Below are 13,919 nucleotides of genomic sequence, written 5' to 3'. Positions count from 1 at the left end.
AACCCATGCCTAAGAACATCTGGATGCTGTCAATATGCCCTGTCACAGAAATTAAGACTATAGTGTTCCCCCCCAGAAGCAGTATTTTTCCTACTCATCTGCATTTACCCAACTATGCGCACCTCCACCAAACAGCCTAAGCCAGCTGTATGAATATTTGGGTCACTGGTTTATTGTTTCTTTCTAGTGCGTTTCTCCATTTAATGGTAAATTGACAGTGACAGATCGTCACTTTTTTCCCAAATTCACTAAATTGTTTAATAATTTTTAGAAACAGATTTGCAGCTCACACACAGGCACGTGCGCACGCGCACACACACCAAGGCAAAATAAAGATGACAGCACGTTTGAACAAGGCAGCAATAAAACAGTGATAGTAATAAAGAATAAAAATGCTATATCAGGTTGCCATGGGAACCAGCACTCAAGGACTCCAGGTAACGTTGTAAAACATGCCACTGAGCATAAAGCAGCTAAGCAGGTTAAGAGGTTATTTATTAGGCTGCAACATGTTGTGCAGTGCCCTCTGCTGAGAGCGCAAGAGAGACAAACGGGTTCAAAACCCAAGTGGACGGTGCCAGCATTCGTGCTCCGCGCGTACCACCGGGAGCTGTCGCTTGGCAGCTGCATCAATCGGCAGGAACGGGAGCGCAGCGGGGGCAGAGGGCACGGCGGCGCGCAGAGCCACGGCGAGGCGACGCCAGGACACGCACCCGCGCCACCTTCCATCTCCCTCGTGCGCGAGCCGAGAGCACCCCAGCGCACGCGCGAAGTTACATGGGGTTCCGGGAAACTTTTCAGTAGGTGGGACCTGCCGACCTCTGCGAAGTGCTGCTTTTCCTGCTGAGGGTAATGGGACCAGCTAGATGAAAGCTGAAGTAGGTATGACTGAGGCCAGGAAGCACAATCCTTGGTCAAGGTATGTTTTCATAGGGAATGAAAGCACAGCTGTTCCATGCCCAGGTATTTCACTAAAATTAGAAGCAGTTCCCCACGTGGAAGAGTAGCAAAGCCAAGCTCAGCTTCCCTGGAGCCCAGGGACCCCGCATGTCAGGCAGAGGAAGACACAGAAACAGCTCAACAAGGGAAGGAGCTCACGTGCAAGAAAAGCAAAAAAGAAATTCAGCAATTCAGTGCAACTCAAGGTAAAACCACCCTAAAGCATCTTTTCCTGCATGAGACAAAAATACATAGATATCAGTCGACCACAAGGTGTTCTTAAGCACCTTCCATCATAGAGCTTCTTCCCCAACTGCACGGCCCCCAAAAAACAGAAGATGCTGCAAAGCATTTCCAGTGCAATGTGCTCCACTGCAACCTTGCGATGAAGCTCCAGGCTCACGTGGAGGTCTGTGGCCGATGGCCATTTCTATAACCACAAACAGCAGACACCCACGCCTCTTTCCAGGTACCATTAGTTAACCATAAGCATCTACTGGGGGGAGGAGAATAGCCTGCTTACAAAGATCGCAGCAGGATTTTTTTTTTCTCCACAGGCCTTTCTTTGGGGAAATCAATAGGAAATCAAGTTAAATGATTTTGAATAAACACTATTAACATTTTGTGTAGATTGCCTCCTCCAAAACTGCAATCAGAGCAGCACCATCCCCTTCCATCATCCTACCCGTTACACCTAAAACAGTGGGAATCAACACAGAGAGAGAATGATTTTTAAGCCTGCCAAAACCTTGCATAACACAAGGCCTGGCTGGATTAATTTTTTTTTATCAGCAAAGGCAGACTATTTAGCGTAATGTTAAGCAGTGCTTGCAGTGCAGCTTTCCTCTGTTGGGACCAGGGTCAGCACACGTCCAGCCTGCCAGTGCTGCTCTGCCCACAGCCACCTCCAGCACCCGCAGCAGCTCTGTGGCTAGCAGAAGGCTTCAAATGGTATTTAAACCGCAGAAATACTGCTGGCGGGGTGGAGGTGGGGGCTGGAATACAAAACCTGGCTCTCCTTGTTTTCCCCTGCACTGTTAAAGCTGTCAATTCAATTCTCCCCCCACTAAGTGGCACCAATGCACCGCAAACCACAACGAAAACATCTGTACAGACAGCTCATAAATAAATATTCCCGTCTTCCTGAGCCTGGCACGCAGCAGGGGAAATCAAGCAAGGGACTGCGTGCGGGCAGGGGCCGCGGGCACTGCCGCAGGGCAGCTCTCGCCCAGCGGGGCAGCCTCCGTGCCACGGCAGCAGCCCTTCGGGGCTCGCTCTCCCCCCTCATAAACGTTTTAATTACATTTTCATCTAGGAAACGCAGCTTACAGGGATGCAAGAAAAGAGGAAAAGGCAAACAGGCAATCTTGTGTTAATTGTACGCCCCAACACCTGCTCTTGCTTTGAAAAAGAAAAGGGGTGCAGGGAGAGCAGCAAACGTCAAAACGCACGCAGCGTTGAGCCAAGCCCAACCCGGGCTCGTGCAGCTGAACTGCATGCAATCTACACCACAAAATCAAACGGTGAACGCCAAAGCACTGCCATTTTTCTTTTAGACAGCCCTTGTCAGGCCTTTTTGTTTGAGGAGAACTGTAAAGACCGCCCTCAGTTCCTGGCTGAATCACCCAAGGCTTCGCCCAGCTTTACCTGCCAGACTCCTGCGGTACCATAGAGCAGATACGTGGGGCAGGGATGACAATGCTATAAATCAAATCTGCTGTAAAAAACCCAAATCTATAGCTCAAACTTACTGTAGCTGGCAAAAGGTTATGCAAATCACAAAACCCATTTAAGTTAACCATCATGCACGAGCAGAAACTAACAGGGAAAAATGTCTAGGAAATATCTTCTCACCAGTGCTCTTTCAGAGAGGTGACAATTAACCAATAACGCATCAAAGAACAAATAAATCACTACGCAAAAATGTACTTCACTCATACCAGTACAAATGGGAACAACTGGGCAGTTTGGGACATGAGAGCTTCCCTTGTCCTGGCTTGCCTTTTGGAAGAGCGATGGCAATGGTCACTGCTGACTGGGGAAACCAGGCCGCGTGTTGAGCAAAGTCAAAGGACGCCTTGTTCAAACCGGCACTCACCCTCGTATTAACACGTGAAATACTTCAAGAGAACTTATTAGCGATTGCATGTCGTAGATATTTCAGCTCAAGTGCAACATCGAGCGGTGTGACAATCACACAGAGACAGACAAAAGCCTGAAAGCTTATGTCTCAGAAAGGATCAAAAGACGATAGCAGTCTGCACCGAGTACTAGAGGAGAGAAAACATCTCCATATATAAACATGGCACTGCCTCTACAGCAGCTGTTTGCATTATTGATCCAGGGTAACCTCTGGCATTTGTATAGCACGGGACGTACAGCAGCTGGGAGTGCGGAGGTGATACCAGGGTGCTGTGCTGAGTAATGCCCGGGCAGGAAGAGCAGAACCTGGCAGCAACGGAGGATGGGTCTCAGTGGTTTCACCAGCGTCTGTTTCACAAATTCCTTCAGCAGAAGGCTGCTGGAAGAGAGCAGCCCCATAACACATTCCCAGGCAGCCAGGTCCCAGTGCTCAGGCTGACAGACACTGACCCCCCAGCCGAGGAGAACTGCCTGGGGCTGATGGGCACCATACTCGAGACCAGACATACCAGCCCACCCTCCTAAATTAGCAACGTGCAATGGCCACAGAGGAATGAGCTCCCTTCACCTACAACAGAGCTGAAGAGCCACCATCACCACCTTTTTATTCCAGCAAATCTGAGCAATTATCCATAAGGGGAGGAAGATATCCCTAAGGGGAGGAAAAAAAGAGTTCATAGGTGCCTCCTGAGTTGGTTTGTTTTTAAAACGACACTCAAGAGATGTAGTACTGACATTAAACCTCCAGCGCACTGAATCCAAAACAGGGAATAAAAGAATACCATTGGTCTCGAAACATTACAGATACCCTACGCTGAACGCCGGGACATCACATCACTGGCTAGGGATGTTGACTTCCTCTTTATGCTGCCTCCACCTTCCCCCATGCAATATCCAACAGCTGATTATTCTGTTGTTTGTAGTAGACTGAAGTAATTAAGCTTAACCCTAGTCCTGTGGGAGTCCCAGAGAAGGTTAGTGATCCACAGGCATGACATGCTGTTATTTATAGCTGATTAAGTTCTATTTATCTACATTTAAATGTTGCAGGAGATGGGAGAGATCCCAAAACACATCTGTGTCTTATTAGAAACGCCAGCTGTGTGCAGTAGCTTGAAGTTTGCCTTTCTTGAGATGTTATAAGGGGGAAAAAAAAAAGCCAAAACCCAACCCAAACCAGAATAATTCAAATTCTTCAGTGTAGCTGAATAAATTGGTGCGGTTTAGTCATGATCTTCAAGATGTAAGCCCGACACCCCATGCAACTGAACTGCTTCTGGGGTCAAACTCAAACGCAAAATTAGCTAGGCTGCTCTGAAGTGGTCCTGAACACTGTAATTACATTTAATTTTTACTGTAAGACTATTCATGTCTTAAGAGACATGAGAAAGGTGACCCGCAGGTTACAAACCAGATCTTTAGAGCCGTAACTTCTGAGCCTCTATGCATTTAGGAAGAGCCCTGTCGTTTCACTACTAAGACCATCTTCATATATATGATCTGTTTTTAGACCCACACAAAGGAAGACGAGCAAATCGAGGGGATGCAGTTCTGTCACCACCCTTTCCTTCAGACAGATGTGATGCTGGGGTCCAGAGTAACAACAGAGGTTGGTATTAAAACCTTTATGTTTGCTTCCTCTGTGTAATTTAAATTACTGCATTTGTGGGGGTAGAGAACAATAACGGAACTACTCGCATGTAGGAGACAAAAATGCTTTCAAGAATAGTATACTAGTAACTCCAAGTCAGGCTCTAAAGGAAGGGATGGCACTGTCCTGTCACCGTTAGCACCAAATCACAAGAGGTAATGCAGAGTTCACCTCCTAATTGCCAAAGCAGAGTGTCATGACAGAAACAGCAAGCTCACGTCCCCTTCTGCAATAGTCCGGAGTTGAACATCCAGCCGGCAACAGCAGGACAGAGCAGGGACACCTAGGTCTTGCAGCTGCACACCTGTAACGCTCCATAAGATGTTTCTCAAGAGCCATAATAACGATTGATCATCTGTTTCCCTAATCCTATGTCTTTACATGCAAACTATATGCGATTTGTGAGATTTTCTTTGGTAACTGTTCCAGCCCAGAAGAGCGAGCTGAGTTTCACTTTTAGCACCACCTGAAATGGAGCCGAGATTCAAAATGAAACTTTAGGGTAAAAAGCAAAACCTCTGAGTTTTGCAAAGACTTCTTTGAAATGCTCCACCAGAGCTTTGATAACCTCTTCTCACACAGGAATCAGTGAGCCTGTATCCACCGGAGCTCTGTGAAACCATGCACCTTGAAGGGAGGACACCCATAAGTACTACTTTCACCCAAGCCACTGACTGCAATCTTGTGATGGAAAATTAACCAGCTGCCAATCACTCCACAGCAGACCAAACTGCCATGGCAGCTCACGTTAGGCTTCAGTTGCAATTCTCGCACACAGTTTGACCCAGGTGGTAAAAGCCACCCAACTCTCTCTTTGCAAGTTCTCTTGCAAGCTCCAGGCTCTGACCATCCCCACGCCACGCAGTGGCCAACAACTCCTCGCTCTTACCAGTCCCAGCCCACATCTACTCAAGTGATGCAAGCGTAGGCTGCCATTAATGGAGCGTTAAACCTCAGGTTAGAGTACGGCTGGAGTGAGGCTGGGATATTTCCAGTTTCCCTGAGAAAGGCAACACTGCCAGCTCTTTGTTTTGTTGCAAGGCATGCGACAATTTGGCATCGCCCTCTAAGTTCTGAAATTTGCTGGAACAAAAGAAATGTTGAGCTTTCATTAAGGGGAAAAAAAGAAAGCGTACGGTCTCAAGTCACAAACGCAGACTTGAAAACAAAGCCCACGAGCGCCTGGACACAATCAAGACGACTCTACCCCAGTACTCATTAAATATCTCAGTTGCTGGGTAGCTTCTTTGTTCATTCTTACTATTTGATTAGATTTGATAAATACTTTGGAGCTGTGCTTCTGCTATGCTTCATTTGTTGCTCAATCGCTCTTTCACAGGCCTCCTGCACAACCCTAAGGAAATCATGTGGTCACCCTACACCTCAGCCCGCTATTTCTAAAAACAGAGTGCGATCATTTTTTTTTCTTCCAACTCTGACTGCCCTATTTACCTCGTGTCATCTCTTCTAGGGCTAGAGATGGTTTATACCATGCCTCTCAGAACATCTCCAGCACAAATACCTAAGTGATGCAAAAATCAGCGAACTATCATCACATCAGAAACCTAATCTTCACAATCTCAAAAATTAATCTGTTCCTGGACAGGAACCAGAGCTCCAACACAAATGCTGCCCCATTAAAAACTTGCCATGTATATGTTATAATCCACATATAAACAAAAAAGCTTTAGCTCAGTGACCTCATAAAAGTGATGTTTTGAGATATAACACAGAACAATCAGCCTCTTAACTGCTAACTTCTCTTACCGGCGCTTTTAGATGACGTGTTTTGGCAGTTGCAAGCACACACGGGCATACGTTCAGTAAGTCAACTGCCAAAAAGGTTCCTCCCATATTACAGAAAAAAATGAAGCATTTCGGGTTAAAAACAAGGGGAAAAAAAACCCAAACAAAACCACCAACAAAGCAAAGTCTGGTTATTCCAGAGTACAGTTTCCCCTGGTACTTTGTGTTGCAATTATTTACATATCCCCAGACAGTCAAACTGATGTGGTCCAAAGTTTTGTTGTGGTCTTTGTAGAACATGTCGTGCCTGTGCCAAATGGAACACGCTTAGCGCGTTTATCAGGCTGAACGGGACAACAGGGGATACATTTGCTACTAAAGGTAAAAAAAACCCAACGTCAGTAAGAGACATGAAATCAGCTCATCACAAACACCAAGTCAAAAAACCACAACAAAACACAAAAACAAATTCAAGCACACTACAGGAAGGAGGTACGAGTTGCAACCACCTTGACACCTCGAGGCTCTTTGGTCTGATGAACAGCACTAGTAACCAACACTTTCCAGCTTCACAGCTCCAACGTGGGGGCTCTACGGCGAATACATTATCACACATCTTAGCCCATAATGTGAAGAACCATACTTGCACGCTGCCGTTCAGGCTTCCTCACATATTGTCCCAAATGATCTTTTCTCCACTCTTGCAGATGCAAGATAAAAACAAACAACTTGTAACTACTCACCAGTTCGATCTCTGCCAGGCTCGGCGGCTGCAACCCCGATGCCCTGCCTGCCACCGCTCCCGGCGGAGCAGCATCCTTATAACCACACGACAGAAATAGGCAGCAGCAGCACAGCGTTGTAAAAGCAAAGTGGAGGTCCAGTCTTACCAACAGGACGCTCCTCTTAAGACTCATATAATAACAGCAGTAGTCGTTACACATCGGTACGTTACAAATGCTGCTCGGTATGAGAATGGCAACTGTCCTGTTGTGCCAGCAATGCCATGCAGTCATCTGTAAGTTGTTTAAAAAGGTAATGCTTTTGGGTCGGAGAACCCCAATGGTGTAACACAAACAGCTCTCCTATGACCAAACCAAGAGAAGTTTAACTGTGACCAGTCACAGGCTTTTGCAGAATATTGTAAATACAATTAATACCCAAGATGTGTAATTATCTCAGCAGACACTTCCTCCCCATGCTTCTTTCGTAGTATTTTATGTTTATCCTTTGGCTGGAGAGGCTAAAAACACATCTGTAGACAAGTATTGCCTGGATGCACTGCTTTACTATTAAAGCCTAATGAGCATGAGCAGAACTCTCAAAGCGAAGAACACTGAAAAGACTTTTCACCCTGAAAATTAATCCTGAATTTCCACTTTCTAACCACAGTCCTACGACTTCATTATTTTCCCTAATGTTCATCCAAGTTCCATAGTTTCTCTGCTTCCTCATTTCAAATTATATTTATATGAAAACCAAATAAATTTAAATGATTTTGAAAAAACTAAGCAGCACACACTTTCAGATGTGCAAGACCTGCTGAGCACATAATTTGTTAGAAGGCAGAACCAAAAGAGGGCCATATCGCTGTACCATGTAAATCACCTTCAATAAACATTAGACAAAGACACCCATGCCGGTCGGTTTCAGTAACCCTGCTTCTGTCCCGCTCCGTACATACGTACGGGATGAGTTCAGCTGGAGGTTTGTTACTAGCCTCTATCTAAAAAACCCACAAAAATCACAAAACCCAAAACGTAACAGTCAGAACTCGCATAAGCGACACAGGTACTGCCACGAACATTGGGTGGGTTTTTAAGGACTGGTATTTTACGTGTCCGTTAAATGAACTGTCATAAACTGATAGATTTTTACAGGAACCTTGTATTTTGGGAAGTACATGGAGAACGCTACCAAGCATGCTGAACCACCAGCCTTTAGTATCCTCGTAGCTTGTAAAACTCTGCGTGCAGCTCAGCGCACTTAAATCGGATCAGACGGCGAGAGGCGCAGAAGTACCTTGTTTTTCTTCTTCTCATCAGCATCCACTTCCACTCCTCAGCACGAGTCACCTCCTCTACGCACATACGCCGTTCCCAGACAGCGCTCAGAAGAGGCTGCGTGTCTCAAAATAACAAGGATCCAAATCAAGAGCTTAAGCACTTAAACAAAAACATGAAACAAAAGGAGAGAAGGGGGGTGGAGGGAAAAAAAAATGCAGTGGAATAAATCCAACCGTAGCTTCTCGGCAGCTCAGCAAGCCCCTAGCAAGTGCCAGCAGTTTCAAAAGAGCTGTAATCTCTAAACTGTTATCAAGGTTTTATTGCACTCGAGTTCTTATCTAAACCAAACAATCACTAGAACAGCAGCTGATAAGGCATCCTGACAAGGTAATTTCAGCAATTTAAATCCGCAGCTACAGCCATCATACACCGAGAATATTTGAACGCTCTTTCCAGTTCAACCTCTAATCTCTCTTCCTCTGTTCTTTCCAAACACAGGGCCAATTTTTCTCTCTTACAGCCGGGCGCGCTTCCTGCCATCGCTCGTGTTACGGGCAGGTGCCCTTTGAGCTCTCCTCTTTGGCGTGTGTGGCCCATCCACCAACGCCGGCTTGCTTAATCAAAAGGATCATTATTTTCTCTCTGAATTCAAGTGGCCGTTTTCCCTGGCTTGACAAAGGTCCATCGCTCAAAGCGGTGGCTACATCTGTCACAAGCTGTTGTGTGGGAAAGGAGAGGGGAATCAAAGGCAGCAAACGCGACACAGGATCAGCCTTGGCCCTGGTGTAATTTGGTGTAACACAATGGGAATATTTGATTTGTAGCCCTGCGGGCTTTTCCCCTAGAACACCTCACCCACACATCGCAAGGCGGGATTAGCCGAGGAGACTTTTAGCTCAATGTCTCCTCTTCCAAAATCATCCATCTGCCAGAAAATCCAGTATCTTTTTTTCTCCGTTTTCACTTGTAACAGACTTTTTATGAGGCCAGACTTTGATTTACAGGACATCTGAAAACACTTATTTATGCTAAACGTCGCTGGCAAGGGACATCGAAACCAAAACAAACCCAACTACCTCAACCGGACAGAAGCATCAGTCAATCTGACGCAATTTCTTCTGGACACTAGACGGTGCCTTGACACGATTCCTAACTATTTCTCTCCTTATGCTGGAGCAAAGAACCGATATTAAGCTACTAACATCTTCCCCTGTCTCCAAAGCTAAGCAGCAACTTCCCTGTATCGCATAACGTTTATGTACATAAGAGAGGGCAGAGCAGCTTGAGAACCACCCGGGTTTACCCTCGGCTTTCCACAGCCCCCGCAAGGCGGGGGGGCCGAGCACGGCTCTTGTGCAATCGCCCCGGGCACACCCAGCATCTGCAAGTGCACCAGAAACGGCAGCCAGAGCTACTAAAGTTACTCCAGTAACCAGAGGAAAGTTCCTGGCGTAAACTGCAACCAGTCCCTTCTGCGGTGCCATAACTGACTTTGTCAGAGCTGTTGCCTTCATATGAACAGAAAGCGAATGGCATAAACTAGAGAAATTGCTCAATTCCCTCAGGTTGAACTTTCAAAATCAGGAAAGGGAATTCAAGATTTCTTGGCATATTCACACAGGGAAAAAATAAAAACCCCAACCAGATGCTGCAAAAACCAAGAAATCCCTTCGCTAAGGATGGAAAATTCCTTTACACCCTATTTCAAAAACTTTCTTCAATCAAAACTTAATGAATCAAGAGACAAAACAGATGCAAAAACCCATTTTCCTCTATAAATCATCATGTCTGACATGCGAAATGCAAACTAATTTGTTTAAATTACAAGATTTAAATGTGGTTATAAGAATAATAGAGTGTCTTCAGATCTTAATCAGAAAAAATATATCTTGAGTTTCAGAAAAATTACCCAGCTCAAGTAGGAACAGAGCATAGAAATATAACACGGTATCCTTCACTAGCCCAGAGAGCAATGAGTTATTTCCTTTCTCTTACCAGCGTGAAGACTGGTAAGAGTTTTTTCATTCCTGAACACCTCAGACTGGGACAGTACTGGGTCCCTGGCATCAGGGAAACCCCCCAGAAATTAACTCATTTACCGGATTTGAAAATCTTGATGTGTTTGAATATTGCTCCGAAGGAGGCTACATCACGATCAGGATTGCATGAGTACCTAACGCAAAGGAAGAAACCAGTCATCCAGCTCTAAGAAGACCCACAGTTTGTACCAAAACACACATCACCTTTGTGTTCCTCCTCCGTGGCTTTGGGGGGGGTTACTGGGGCTGGGTATTGGATTCAGATGGGTCTCTAGGGTATAATTTTTGCAAGGACTGTGCACGACCCCCGGGTCCAACTGGTCTGCTTCATGAACAAATGAACGTTAGAGTTCAACCCGTTTCATCAACCAAGCCCTGAGCGCACAGCAAACTCCCCTGGGAGAGCACAGTTGTGATACATCCACTCAGCATTTGAAACATCCAAACCAACCTGCCATAAACTGTCACTTCAGGCATTTACGGCAGACAGTAAACACATGCTTATCAGAGAACAGCCCAGCCAATGGAGCAGCGTTTCTTATCAAATCAACAGCTTATCAGGGAACCTAACAAAAATAAAGGTTACACCATATGGTCTCCTCCTTTTTACCTCTGCTCTGTCGAGGCATATGATTTCAATTAAAGCTACATTGCTCAGGCTTTTGTAGACTTGCTTCCTCCTTGCCTGCCCTTGAAAGCAAAATCCTACCTTTATAGCAAGGCCCACAGAAACAATCCCCTACAAAACCCTGCTGAACTTGACAAATATCCCATCGACCCAGCTGCTGCCATCGGGGCCCTCACTTGCGCCCACCTGCACGAATCGATAGCCCGACATGGCAGCGTGTGCCTTGCGTGAGCCCCCCCGCGCATCTGCTCACGTGCGGCTTCCTGCGCTTCGGCAACAAAATGAAGCTCAAGAGGCATCGCGAGCGACCACGTCGCGCGGCTGACGGGGGATATCTGCACGGTCACTGGAATCACGCTGAGATTCTATCAACGGAGACCATTTCCGCTGCTAGTGGCAGACGACGATTTGGTTAACCAAATTAACAAACGAAAACATTAAAAGAGCAATGAATTAGGAAGGAACTCGGGTTCCCTTATGGCTACCTGTTATCAGGAGCTGCCTAAAAATATTAGCTCAGGTTGCTTGTACAAAGGGTTGTGTGAACAAGGGCATTCCTGAAGTGCGCAGAAGCGAGTATTTTTGTTTGGCCAATACAATTATTAAAGCTCCCTTCAAAAGGCACATTTGTCCACGCAACGAGTGATTCCTCCCTCTGCGGTTGTTACGCACCCCACTGCAGCCCCGCTCTTACTGGCAACGTAACAAAAGCCCCTTCAAACAGAATAGGTTGGATCCAACTTTCTGCCTGTAACTTAAATGAACTTAATTAACCACCACCTCATTAACAGTTGATACCATTATTAGATCACCTTCCGTCCGTAAGTTTACAGCGGCGGCACTGGAAAGTAACCACGTAAACAGCAGCCAGACGGACACCAAGAAGCAGGTTTCTTGCGTGATTATTCATGCTGTTTTCTGAAACAACCGCTATTAAATTAAATGGGACTGTTTGTATTTACATTCATACGTGTAAACTGCTAAATTAAGAAGGACCAGAAGAACTTCAGGTGCTGAGCTGCTGGCGGCTGGCAAGCTGTACTTTACCCAGAGTCTCCTCCGCTTCCAGGGAACAGGCCGGTGAAGAGTTACTCAACACAAGGAAGAAACTCTCTTGATTTTTTTTATTCAGAACAGGCTTTTCAGATTACAAAGCCGCTGTCAGTATTATCACAGAACTACACGAATAATGACTTTTAAAAAATTCAATAGAAGCAGCCAAACTACTCACTCACCACTTTAAACTACACAGTCCCGGTCAATCCATGCTCCTAATCTCGACATGTGAAAGTTCCTTCCAACACATTTATCTCGTCAGATATTAGAAATGAACCTGAAAAACGGAATTACCCTGTAAAGTGGTCTGTTACTTCTCTCTACTTTTGATATGATCCAAGAATAAAACATTTGGGCTCAGTATTCTCTTGTTGACAACTCTGTACTTTGCTGAGCTGGATGATCCGGAACAAGAGGCATGCATTTATACTTACAGATGGAGACTGATTTTAATCAGTATTACCCAAATTGCCGCGGTGATATTTGCTAGGTTTTGAGAGCACAAAACTCACTTCTCTCTGTGCCATCACCAAAGGTAATCATGTAATATTTTTCTTGCAAGCCGAAAAGGCATCTTGCCATTGTCCTGCTGCCACACAGCCGAGCACACACTCTTCTTCAGAGCCTTGCTAAGCCCAAGTGCAACTTGGCCGGTGCTGCTCAGTTCTTACAGCCTGACTACAGACAGAAGCGGCTCCGAACTGAGGCGGATATGAATTTAAAGAGTGATATTCCTTTCAGATAAGGAGCCTTTTCCAGTTCACTTTACTACGCTGAATCAAGGTAAACTGCTGAGCGCGTCACATGGTGAGCTCTTTTGGGTCATTTCTCCTTGTAAACAAGCCCTAAAAATCTGGGGGCTGCTGAAGATGCTGCACGGGATATAAGCTCTGCCACCTCGGCCCCTGGTTCCACACCTCCTCCTGCCTGTGCTGCAGCCTGGGGTCCTCCTCGGATGACTAGGAACGGTCTAAATCTAGAACTTTCCTGATTAAAGATTTTAATGAAAAAAGACAGCTAAAAATAGATACTCACCCATCCTTTCAATACCACTGACGGCTTCTTTGCTGAGAAAAAACATGAAACGGGTTCCGATTTTTTATTATGGTTTTTTTAAAATCCTATAAATCTGTACTGCCTTCATGGATTATGCTGTTGTTACCAAGCCAGGTTAAATTTAGTTCTGATGTAATGCACTGACATCTCAGCGAACTCATAAACACAAACCCTCCTTGATAAGCAAGCAATAAAACCCTGTCCTTTATTGCCACCAAGGTAATTCATACTTTAATACAACTATTATTTCAGTACTAAGATTATTTTACTGCAGCAAATTGAATTCCTCATGAAGGAAATAAAAGAGAAGAAAATGCGTGAGAAATGCTGAAGCAAAACTCGGATTCTGTGAGAGACTAGAGAAAAAAAAATTCAGAGCAACTGAAATTACTACTGATATTACAAGAAAGGATGGCTTAGAATAACATTATTTCTCAAAGTGTTGCTGGCATAGTTTGAAGATTGTCAAGACTAAGCATTTCCATACTGCACTTCATCCAAGACTATCAGAAAATAAGCATTAAACTGCTCACTTCACAGCCGCCTCAAGGACAGGATTCCCAGTTTCTAGCAAACAAACCTGCAGTAGGCAAAACGCTGCAACCCAGAATCTGAGGTCTTATTTCTGACTCATGCTTTCTCACTCTTGCAAAATG

At 45.3% G+C, this 13,919-nt stretch overlaps 1 protein-coding gene across 21 annotated transcripts in view; it reads right to left on the bottom strand.

The window, feature by feature from the left end:
* FBRSL1 (fibrosin like 1) overlaps nt 1–13,919 on the bottom strand; it is a 555,176-nt gene that overhangs the window by 343,045 nt on the left and 198,212 nt on the right. The window contains exon 1 of one of the 21 annotated variants that reach the window (XM_064466517.1): nt 8,501–8,719. The exons of the other annotated variants lie outside the window; for them this stretch is intronic. The gene's annotated coding sequence lies outside the window, so the exon portion shown is untranslated. Of the gene's footprint in view, nt 1–8,500; nt 8,720–13,919 lie in introns of those variants that run through there. 21 annotated transcript variants of the gene reach the window in all.

Source organism: Phalacrocorax carbo, chromosome 15 (assembly GCF_963921805.1).
Source record: "Phalacrocorax carbo chromosome 15, bPhaCar2.1, whole genome shotgun sequence".
NCBI lineage: Eukaryota > Metazoa > Chordata > Aves > Suliformes > Phalacrocoracidae > Phalacrocorax > Phalacrocorax carbo.
This window is presented reverse-complemented; position numbering and strand designations above follow the sequence as displayed.